Source organism: Melospiza melodia, chromosome 5 (assembly GCF_035770615.1).
Source record: "Melospiza melodia melodia isolate bMelMel2 chromosome 5, bMelMel2.pri, whole genome shotgun sequence".
NCBI classification, from domain to species: Eukaryota; Metazoa; Chordata; class Aves; order Passeriformes; family Passerellidae; genus Melospiza; species Melospiza melodia.
In genome coordinates this window covers 92587492-92599600 of record NC_086198.1, presented here as the reverse complement: position 1 = coordinate 92599600, position 12109 = coordinate 92587492, and positions in this window count along the sequence as shown.

The following is a 12109-nucleotide window of genomic DNA, read 5'->3' as shown; positions in this document are numbered from 1 at the left end:
GTGCTCCTGATACCTTAGGTATCCAGTATTTCTGTTCTGTTTTGGTGTGCAGCTTTTAGCTTTATATTAAGTGTCGCTAGGATCTTTTCACAGGGGGGTGAAGACAAAACAATCCTGTTCCAGCTGGAGACTCAAGGATAAACTCTTCAAACTTCAGGCCCTAAGCTTAAACAACATGAAGGGAGGAGGTTGGCCAAGCAAGGAGGATGAAACTTCATAATTTGAAGCTATAAATTGGACAGTTAACTCCTATATGAAAATGGACTAAAACTTATAAAATTGTGAGATCTCATGACCAAGCTCTCTTTGCTTCCACCTTGGAGCCATCCAGGCAGAGCCATGACTGTGGCTCTGGTACTGCTGGGGTGTGGCCTTTGAAGGCACTTCAATAAATATAAATCAATATCCACTTTATTGCTCTTAACTCCTGTGGGAATGTGCTCCTTGTTGACCGAGTGATAAAATTATCTTTTGTCTGCTTAAAAAGGAAAAAAGCCCAGAAGTTTCTTTCCTCAATTAGCAAAGAAGACACCCCATAGGACTTGGGGAACTTCACCTCAAACTTAAGGATAGCCAGTGAGACAGAAGCCAAAAAGTCCTACCTGAACAATTTACTAGAAAAAGAAGAGAACAAAGAAACTAATGGCTTTTGTGAGGTGTTTTACCAGGAGCAAGAACCTCTTGCACCTGGCTTGATTTTTCTCTGTAAAGAGTTTTATTATTTTGCCTTTTATTAAAATTTTTCTGCTTCCAACAATGCCACAGAAGCCATCCCGCTGATTTTATGCCTTCTGAGGTGGCTGAGCTATCTTGGGTGTGATATAGATCTACAAGGGCTTATGAGACCTGGCTCAAGGAGACCATATATCAAATTCCTCTAGCCTCTGCTCCAGCTCCTAAGGCATGACCCCCTGCTCTGCTTTGACTGCCCCTGAGGTGAGGCAGAGACACCTTTCACGCCAAAATTTCAGGCTGATTTTCTTCGCTGCTTCCTGCACGGCCAGTTGAGTTGGTCAGGCATTATCGAGTGTGAAATCAGCAGGAAAGGCCCCCTCAGATATCTGCCAGCAGCAGGCTAAAAATACAATAATCTGGGCCGCTGGACTGCTGTGCCACACAGCCCCAGAGCAGCGAACATCCCAGTGCCAAGAACTGTCCCTCAGCCTGTGCTGCAGAGCAGCTCGTGGGGGAGATGTGCAATGATCCCTCACAAATTTTATGGTCTGTGAAACATTCCCTGTGACCACTCTGAGTGAGCAGCCATCTCCCACAGGCTCTGTGCAGATGGACAAAAATAAGCTCGTTTTCAAGCTGCCCTGCCCAAATTCTGCTGCCACTTCCAGCTCCGCTGGATGTGGAGATCATTGCATGGGCAAAGGTTTTTTACATGGGACTATGGCATTGTTAATCACCAAGTGCCAGAAGGGCTTTTCCAGCATAAAAAAAATCAATCATTTTTGTGCCAATGCATTATGGAGATTTTTTTATAAAGCATTCTGGGGGATTAAAGCATTTTTTTTCCTTTCTCAGACAGTGGAGCAGAGTGGGCAGAGCAGTGCACAAGAGACTCAGTTCTATTTCCAGCTCTGACAATGGCATAAAATACATGAGTGCGGCAATTCACTTATCCAGCTGTTAAATGAGGCAAGAAATCTTGCCTTACTTACTTCAAAAATGTTTTGAAAACATTTTAAAAAACCCACAACAGATCAACATTAGAAAACAAAAGCCAGCATTACTAAAGCAAGCTGCAGATAATTATTACTCAGAGGCAGCAAGAAAGAGCAAAAGAGTCAGTGGTGACTTTAAAAAGCACATAAATGTAATTTCTATCTTTTGTTCATCTTTATCTACTCAGTCCTTCCCTAAATTTCTGCTTTTCACAAAGAAAACTCCCAAGGTGTGACTTTGCCCACGATCAGATATATTTATTTGAAACTAGGGTTGAGAATGATCTTGACTTGTGGAAAAGCAAACACAAGACTTTTGCAGAGAATCAAACAACAAAATAAGTGAAAAACTATCTCTCTCCACATTTGTACTGAAGGAGAGAGGTGCTGGAGGCAGAAGGTGAAGCACAGCCTCTCAGGAACCTTGGCGGACCCCATTTCTGCAAGTTCAGGTGACAGCAGACCTGGGATGGGCTGAATTTTGGGCAACTCTGACTCTGCAGGCAGTGATGGAGGTGGAAGGTGATGGGGGAGAGAAGGGAGAAGGAGGTCAGGATGGTCTCTTAGGGAGTCCAGGAAAGAAGGGACCTCTGGGGTCATGGAGCCTGAAATCCCACCACATCTTCCAGACCCTGGCAACACAGCCAGCTCAGCCTTTAGTCCAGGTGAGACAATGCACATCTCAAAGTCCCTGCAAAAGAGAAGAACTGAAGCAGTTAAGCTCTTTGACCTGTTTGAGGTTTTTTTCCTCTTTATTTTTCTCCTTTAGGAGTGAGGATGTTCTTGACCAGCAGGAAATGCTGAAACTGAACTGGGGTACAAGCACAGCCCCCTGGCAGTGCCAATCCCATCATGTGTAAGAATCCCAGCATGGACTTGCATTCACCATCCCCTGCTTTCTCTGGCATGATGAAACACAGATTTCTAATTGGTTTCCTGAAGGTTCTACCCTTTATTTACCCCTTTCAGAATTTACCCAAACGCATATTAAAATATTGTTATGATTTTGCTAAAATGAAATTTAACGTAATGACTTTCCAAGTTTATTTAGGTCTGTTTTGAGGGCATTTTTGTTGCCTGGCCATTTCTCCATTTGCCCCTGGCCATTTTGTTGTGAAAATTTAAACTGCTGGAGAGACAGTTATGGTGACTCACTGGGATGGCTGATGGAGGGGACAAAATCTTTGGACCCCAAAGCTTTCATGGGACTGCATGATTGAAATTATTTCAGGGGTATCCAAGGGTCTTGATTATCAGCGTATCTGAACAATCAGCCCCATTTTTCAGAAGAAAAGAGCTGCTAAGTACAGCCCAGTGCTTTGTGGCACAGTGCCATTCTCCCAGCTTTTTAACACAACCATTGACCCCACAGGGGTGTGCTCAGAGCTGCTGCAGCCTAGACAATTCCATCAAATCTCACTGCTCTGGACTCTTCTGGAAGAGCTACATGGGTGAACTTCTCCAAAACAGATTCCAGTGTGAATAACACGCCCTGGTGCACAGCTGCTCCATGATGCTGGTTCCAGTATTTACTCTGGAGCTCCTCAGGGAAGTGAACCTGATTTATTCAAAGCTCATCTGCACCAGGCTGCTAATGAAAATTGTTGCCGGGCTCTTCAGCATCAAGAGGATAACTTGAAAACAGAGCACAGCAAGGCTGAGTGATGGTGTTTCTTCCATGAGTCCCACCTGATGGGGAATTTGAGAGTTCTGTGTGTCTTCCCAGCTGGATGCCCAGTGAGAGCCCTGACATCCCCTTCCACTCCACAAAGGGGAGGAAAATTCTCTTTTTTAAATTAAGTTTGCATTTACTGAAAGAGCTCATAAGAGGTTCTGCATTTCCAGCCTGTGTTTTGAGTGGCTTCACACTGAAAGAAAATGGGCTTAGATTAGGTAACAGGAAGAATTTATTCCCTGTGAGGGTGGATCACAGAGTGCCCAGAGCAGCTGTGGCTGCCCCTGGATCCCTGGAAGTGCCCAAAGCCAGGCTGGACAGGGCTTGGAGCACCCTGGGACAGTGGAAGGTGTCCATGCCCATGGTAGAAAGTAGAAAGTTGGAATGAGATTGCATTTATGTTCCCATCCAACCTAAACCATTCTGTCATTGTGTGATTCAACAAACAGGTCACTGCACACTCCACTGAATTCCTCCTGCTGTGCCCTTTAAAGAGCTGCTCGAAGAATTGGCTGACACAGAGGGAGTTAAAAGTCAGGCACCCACCTTCCAGGCATGTGGCTTTTGCCAGCAGCCCTTTAGATCTTAAGAACTTTCACAGTCTTTCAAGTTTTTGAGCAAAAGTCTTATTAAAATGCTACAACTATTATGCTGGCTGGCATCTTGTTGCTGTGCATTGCCTATGTGCCCTTTTTCTCACAGTTTTTCCCTGTCAGTCTAATAAATAAATTATGCTTTTTGGAAGGCATCTCAGTGTTGGCATTGGGCTCTCTAAGTGATCTGTGACCTAACACCTTCTGCATCTTCAGCCCCATCCCGAGGCTATCATTAAGCAGGGTTTTTTCTGCACATTGCTGCCATGGATTTGGCTATTTAATGGTGATTGGGTGACACTGGAGTGCTCAGATAAGACCTCAATTGTTCTCTGCTGGACTGTGACACTCTCCACCCTCTGACTCCAGTGGCCTCTGTGACATGACACTCTTTCATCTTCTGTTAATAGCCATAAATCCATGGGTGAATTTTACTGGCACTCCAAGTTTCAAAGCTGGCTCAGCCTATTAGATTATTAGCAAAAGGCTCAGATTTTGCAGTGGGTTAGGCATAGCTCTCTCCTTGGAGAGCACAGCCATGAGGGTTATCTCAAATCTACCCAGGAAAGGATGCTCAGATAAGGAGCATGGTTATACCCCTTTAGACTAAGTCAAGCACAATGCCACAGAATTCCTACAATATTTAGGATTACACCCTTATCTTATTTGTCTTAGGGGGAGCTTTGTGTAACTTGAAGTCAGCAAAATATGGTTTATTTTGCTTAATTTCTCATTAACATAAACCTGTTTTCAGTACTAGGAGAGTCACTGGCTTGAAGTCTTGGAAATATTGCAGTTTTGGACAAGTTTACCACAATTGAAAAACTTTGGAATGCTTTGGTTCTGTCACTTGCTAAAGTACACTCTGCTCAAGTAGACACTGATTATTGTCTCTTCCCCCCTCAGCACTGTTACCTCAGTTGCTCTATCACCTTGACATCCTTGATAAATGGATGTAAATGACAAATGCTAATAAATTCCTGCACCATTCACAACAGGTCAAGAAAACAAGCAAACAGAAGATTAATACAACTGAATCAGATACTGCCTGCAGAATAATTAAACTATTGAAACACAGCCTCTTTCTGGTTTTAATAATGGATGTTTGTAAATCACTGTTGCCACATGAGATCATTCAGTATCTCTTCTGCCTTATAACTTTCAGCCTAATTTTAGTAATGAGTGTTTTTCCAGTCAAACAATGTTCCTTAGATTTAAAGTTAGCACATTAATATGCACATCAAAAATAAGTACATCACCTCTAATATCTCCCTTGTGGCCAGGTTTCACTTTGCCTGACTGAATCGTTATGTATAATTAATATTGGTGTGATTACAGTTTGCCAGATTAAATGATGTGCCTGTGGAGTAATAACAAATCCACAGAAGTTTTTTGCAAGCAGGAGGGAGGTAAGAAATCTTGGTGACTTCCTTTTACCTGCTGCAGCCTTCAGATAATTTTTGTAAGGTTTAATAGTTAAGTGGTGTTGAAATCTCTCCTGTTGGTCCATGCCACAGCCCCCAAGCAGCACAGGAATTATTCCCTCTCTGGAAGCTGTAGGATGCTACAAGTGCTCTTAGGGTGCCAGATGCTGGGTGACACTTCACCAGCTCTGGTAGATCCAGAAGTCTTCTGTAGTGTCATTCTTCTATAAAAAAAATTCAAGCTAAATAAATTTAAATTTTAATTTTTAGCATTTAGTTTTTATTAATAATGTTCCTGTTCTGTTTTATTTGCCGTAGGAATTGGCAACAAAGTGTGGTGGAAATATAAGAAATAGTCACAGATTTGATGGAGTCACCATCCCTGGAATTGCTGAAAAAGGTGTGGGTATGCCACTGGACAATATGGCTAAGTGGTGAAAAAGGTGGTGGCGCCGGGTTGAAGGCTGATTTTGATGATCTTCAGGCTTTTACAGCTTTAATGATTTTATGAGTCTGTGATTCTGTGATTTGACTCTGAGAAAAAGCCTTTGAAGCAACCTGTGCCTCAGTTTCCACTCTGATGGACCCCAGTGTAGGAACTGAAAGGAACTTGTGGAATTCGTGGACCTAATCTAACATACTGGCACTTCACAGGCCCTTCTGCCATGCACAGCCTTGGAGTTTCTGTGGGTCAGGTTCATAAATCACAGCCCCAGTGCTCCAGACCATCACAGCTCCCATTCCTGTTGCTGTACTTCCCATTATGTGCATTTTTGACCATCTCTCTTGGTTTTCAGTTACACACAATGATCTCTACAAAGATGGGCAGTTTATTTATAGCTTATAAGGGACCCAACAATTCAAGGCAGACTGCACCAAAAGAAGCAGCTTGTTATCACTCTTTATTCTCCATCCTTTTGTTTGCTGCACAATCAAACATGCGTTTTGCAGCTCTTTTGAATTTTCCAGCCTGTTAGCTGCCCACAATTGTATTTTCTGAGTGAGCCTTGTAACTTCTTTGTAAAAAACTCCACTATAACTCCTTTTAGGCGTACAAAGATTTTTTTTTCCTTCCCCTCATAGAAAACAATCTAAATGGTGCAAAAATGGGAGGTCAAGTGTAAGAAACACTCTGACTGTTTTCACCTTGTTCTTCACCTGCCAAACAAGAAGTTGGCCTCATCTTCTCCCTCCTCCAATGTTTTCATCTGCACCAATGCAAGCACAGAATCATGTTTTGTGTTTGTTTTCCGTATCCCTCTGCCTTTCCCTGTCTCCCTCTATCCAGCTCTAGGAGCTAAGAGCTGCTGAGATCTCTGGATGCTTATAGAGTTTTTTTTTAACTCCTCGTGTTCTTAAAAGCCTCATTGCTGCTACAGAAACCCAGACCATCATCTTTTATTTTTCTTTGACTCCACTTTCTTCACCACCCCCCACTCTGCTTTCAGCAGGCTACAAACTCAGCATCTCCATCAGCCCTAAAAGTGCTCCCCATGACCTGTCTTGGTTTGGAAAGCCAGGTGTGTGCTAATGAAGGCAGGAGCCTCCCTTGAAATAGAAAATGTAAACCCCCCTCCCTCTGAATTGTTATAAATTTGAAATTAAGGGGCTCTCAGGCAAAAATATGGGAGCAGGAATAACAGTTCTTTACTAGGGAAGAAAATAAAAGAAATAAAATAAACAATGCAGTAAATCAAAACAACACTGACAGAGTCAGAACCCAACCTGACACCCTGCTGGTCGGGGTGTTGGTAGCAGTCCCATTGGAATGGTGGCTGCAGCCCTCCTGCAGTGTCAGGGGTGCTTCTGTTGGAGCAGGGATTCTGTAGAGAGGTGTAGATCCAGTAGAAGAGGCAGCTGTTCCTCTGGCAATGCAGGGCAGCAGAAAGCTGCTCCTCTGGCAATGCAGGGGGCAAAGGCTGCTGGGGTGTCCCAAAGCTCAGATTGGATCCAGGTAGGAATGCTTGGCTCCTCCCCTGGGCGGAGCATCTCCCCATGGGATGGTGGGATTGGATCAGCCATGCAGGGACACTCACTGGCCATGGACAGAAGATAATTAATAATTAATGGCCCATGAACAGCAGAGATCTCCTGGAGGGAGGATTGGCTGTGGAAGAGATAAAGAAAACTGCCCAATGAACAGAAGAGAACTGCCCCACCTCTAACAGATGGCAATAGAATACAATTTGCTTGGCAATCCAGGACACCAGCTCTGGGGTAAAGCAGAAAGCCCTCAAAGCAATGTGCTTCACTTTTTTGTGTATCCTGACTCAGTGCTCTAAGGTTTTCAGCATGTCTGGAAGACATTTCACCCAGCACAAATGTTGTCCTGCAGTAACTCCATCAGCTTTCTCCTGGTGCTACTGCAAGTTCTATCAGTGTCAGTGCAGCAGGGCTGGCACGGGGTGATTATGCAAATGAAATCCCAAATTACCAAACTGCAATCACAGTGCAGGTGCTATTAGCACCTGATTCATCAATCACTACCTTATTAACCACTCTGATTAGTGAGAGCTGTGAGAAAACCCTCTGATCTCTGTCTAAATACAGCTATCATTGTGGTGATTTCATATTGGAGCCACATGGATCAAGCAATTATTCAATAAGTGAAAGCAAAAGGCAGCGTGTCACCTCCTGCAGCATGAGCCAGGTTAGAGATGCACCAGCAAATAAACAGCCTGGGGGAGCTTTTATTAGCACTGCCACATTTGGAGACTTTATCTACTCCTAGATATCACAGGATCAAAGAATTATGGAATGGTTTTGGTTGGAAAGGACCTTAAAGATCATCCAATTTCAACTCTCCTGAACAGGGACACCTTCCACCAGCCCAGGTTGCTCCAAGCCCTGTCCAACCTGGCCTTGGGCACTTCCAGGGATCCAGGGGCAGCCACAGCTTCTCTGAGCACCTTCTGCCAGGGCCTGCCCACCCTCACAGGGAACAATTCCCTCCCCATATCCCATCTAAACCTACTCTCTTTCAGTTTGAACCCATTTCTCCTTGTCCTATCACTCCATGCTCCTGTAAAAAGTCCCTCTCCATATATGTATAGATATGTCTGCTGCAGCTGTAAACTGGGTGACACATCCCAGAAACAAGCTGCTCTTTGTCTTGGGAATATTTAGTGTTCCCAAAATGTGATGTGGCTGCCAGAGCTCTTGATCTCTGTGAACTCCAGTTCCTCTTCTGCCTTTTTGGTTCAGAGTTAAAAAAAAAAATGCTTGAAGCGATCTATTGTAAATCAATAAACCCAAACAATTATTTTATTTCTTTTCAATGCATACATCAATAAATATAGATATGTAAATAAATCCTCCTTACATGCTTTGCTGGGATTTTCAGCACAGTGGTGGCAGGAGTGATTCCTACTGAATTCAGGTTCTGCCAAGTTTTCATTATATTTTCTGGATTCCTAGATTAGAAATGTATGTATGCATGTGATTCTGACCAACTCTCCCTGAAATCCAGGCACAAAATTTTCAATAACCATGGAGAAACTTGTAAAAAACCAAGAAAAAAAAGTGTTTAAAATATTTTTAAATTGTTTGTAGATCAAAAACTATTTCAGACAACTCAGGTTGCCTCATCTCCTTTAAAATCCAGAATATTTATTCCTTTAGGCATAGCATTCCTTTTTCCCTGCTGGACAGCTGATGTGAGTGATTTGTGTATCTGGGTTAAGTTGGTTTATCTGAGAATTTTAGAGGGAATCAAAGGGCAAAATGTGTTCTGACGCTTAATTTTACAAGTACATTTGTTCTGCCAAACAATTAATTCTTTAAATTCTTCCAAATGGGAAATCATGCTTTCTGGCCCATGAGCAGACTCTTTATTTCTGACCATAGAGTATGAAAAATAACAGCCCTTTTTTGCAGCTACCAGTCCGTGTGACACCTATAATTTACAGCATTTGTGAATACAAATGGAAATAATGCCAGGTGAGGTTTCCAAAGGGCTTGGGAATCGGATACTCCTTGGAAAGGCTGCTGAGCAAGGATCACAGAAATATCTGTTTAAGGGTCCTGCCTGGCACTGGGTCCTGAAAACTTTTCCTCAGTGAGGTAGCGGAGCTGGACTCAGCAGTTTCACATGTCTGGGTAAGGGCTGGCAGGATTCACCCCTCCTTAAATTCCTGCGTTTTTACGGAGCTGTCTGGATATGTAGGAACAAGATCTAACTATAGCTGGGTTCTGCTGCTCCTGCCAACCAAAACAGCCAGGGACTCGGGACATTAGCACCCTGTTATCTCTTTGTCTGTACATATTGAAATCTGCACAAAAGGGGAATTAACTCTTTCCCTCTTGCTTCACATCCTTTTCCTTTTTTTATTATTTTCTTTAATCATTCTGCGCTCGCAATTCATTCTTTTCAGCATCTTTAGCTTGTATCATTTGAATGTTTTTGGCTTTGAGGATTATCATAGGACCGAAATTATCTCGATATTCACCCCTTCTAAAAAACAATGGGGAAACAGAGTTGATAAAAGCAATTATCTCTCCACGCAGTTGTTCCAGGGCCATCTGGGCATGGCTCTGACCAACCTGGTGTAGTGAAACCTGTTTTGAGCAGGGTGCTGGATTGGGTGGTCTCTGGAGGCTCCTTCCAATCTAAAGCTTGGAGTTACGGTTCCATGAAATTGTGGTTCAACCCTCCCAGCCAGTGCCAGTGTGTTGGCCAGACATCCTCATTGCCAGGGGAGTGACTGGGACCCAAGAAATGTGGTCAAATGAATGTGCCCAAATTCCAAATCCTTGTTCACCTGGAGTTGTTTGTGGTCCCCTTGCTGGAAAAGTGGCACCACCCAGAATTTGGGAGAGCAGCTGACCAGCCAAAAATTGTTTATGTGTTACCCATTACCATCAACAGCCCTCTGTCATCTCCTTTCTGCATTGACAGAAGAGCTCATCACGAACTAGAAATTTTCTGTAAACCAAAGTCACCAGGAGTTCTGTGCCAAAACCAACCATATCATTAGAAAACCTTCCCATTTTCTCTCTTGGCTCCTTTATTTGTTTATATCCAAATTAAAAATTTAAGAAGGTGTAATAAGAACACACCAAACCCTGAAAAGCCATAGAACGTGGAAATATTAAAATAATTCCCAGTAGATTCACAGCAATATGATTACACCCATTTTAAGCGTGCAATGTCATATTAAAATGGTTTAAGAGAGAAAAATAGTTGTTATGAAGTTGATTGATTTTTATTTACAGCCTGGTGCATTCCCTTCTCTGCAGGGTACTTTCCTCTTTCACAGCAGTGAGGATTCCTGACAAATGTTCCTCGTGTGCTGCTGTCATTCATCCATTCTCCTGCATCACCAAGCTGATTATTCCTTCTGGGGCTGGAATTTTACATTTGGCCTTATTGACCTTGACTTTATTTTTTTCCAGGTGATTTTCCCAATCCAGATAATTTTGGATTTCAGTCTTGTCCTTCTGCCTGTGCATAGGGATTGCAAATGTGATCATTCTGCAGAATTTCTAACTCATTAATAAAAAATTGCTGACTGGTACCTGCCTTCTGGAGATTTATGCTTTTGTTCTTAATACATCACTGTGGTCTGATACTTCTCAGAGAATGGTTATGAATGCTATTTTTCAGTCAAATTTCAGTACAATAAATAGCAGAATTATCTAATCTTTAAGTCTCAAAATTGCTTAGGACAGTATTTAGTAAAGAATGTCCAGACCTTAAGTCATATCTAATATCTATGGGGTTTTTTTTTTCCAATCCTCCAGGCCTATTGTTTCATCAAAATAAATTAAATTAAAATTCCTCAGCATAGGTTGTCTTTAAGAAATTTAAAAGTTTTGGCTGTTATTCATCCCTCTGTTGTCTTCTTCACACTTACGGACTGAGGATTTATTTCAAGATTATTCTGAAAACAGGAATGATGCTGTTTCACTGTATTCTTCTTCCTAAAGACTAGCACCCTGCAACTCTTTTCCCACCCCAGCCCCACCCCATGTTCCCAAAGTAATTTCCATAACTCTGTGGGTTATTCCAGTTCCCATCAATAACACACACAGGTGAATGCTGCCAAGTCCACATTTTTGAAACACCTTCTTGACACAAATATTTTTTCCTCCCATTTTAGTCTGATTTAATGTTTCTTTTCAGTAATGTTAATTCTGACAAGTAAGCTTCTTACAACTTCCTTGAGCCATTTTCCATGCTGCAATAATCTGTATGTCTTCCTTTAACAGGAATTTCCTAAGGCATTGCCAGTTCTCCACAATTTTTCAGCTTAAAAAGTTCCCTTCTGAGTCTTAACTTCTTCCATTTGATCAAATGCATTTTTCTGAAGGCCATCATCAATATCTTGTCCTTTTCTTCCTAAGGCTCATCCATGCTGATTTAGCCTCATCCAGACTTTCCTTTTTCTTCATGTTCTCAGTCTGTGTCTACCTATTCTATTAAAAGTTGTAACATCTTTTTCCTTTGCTTGGATTTGGTTGGTTGGTTTATTTTTTTAGCTGCCCATCAAAAAATTAATAACAAAAATTATTAATTTAATAATTACAATCAATTATTAAGAGCTTATAAACATCCAGGCTTTTCCAGGTTCTTTACACACACTGCTGCACTCTCCTTTCCAGACATGCCAAAGAATTCCTTTCATTACCAACAGGTATCAGTGTGATTAATTCAGCTAATTTTCCAGAAATGGATTCAAAGCTGCATTTCACACTGAGAATTGGAAAATGGTTTTGGCACTTGAAGATGTCATAGAAACACAGAAA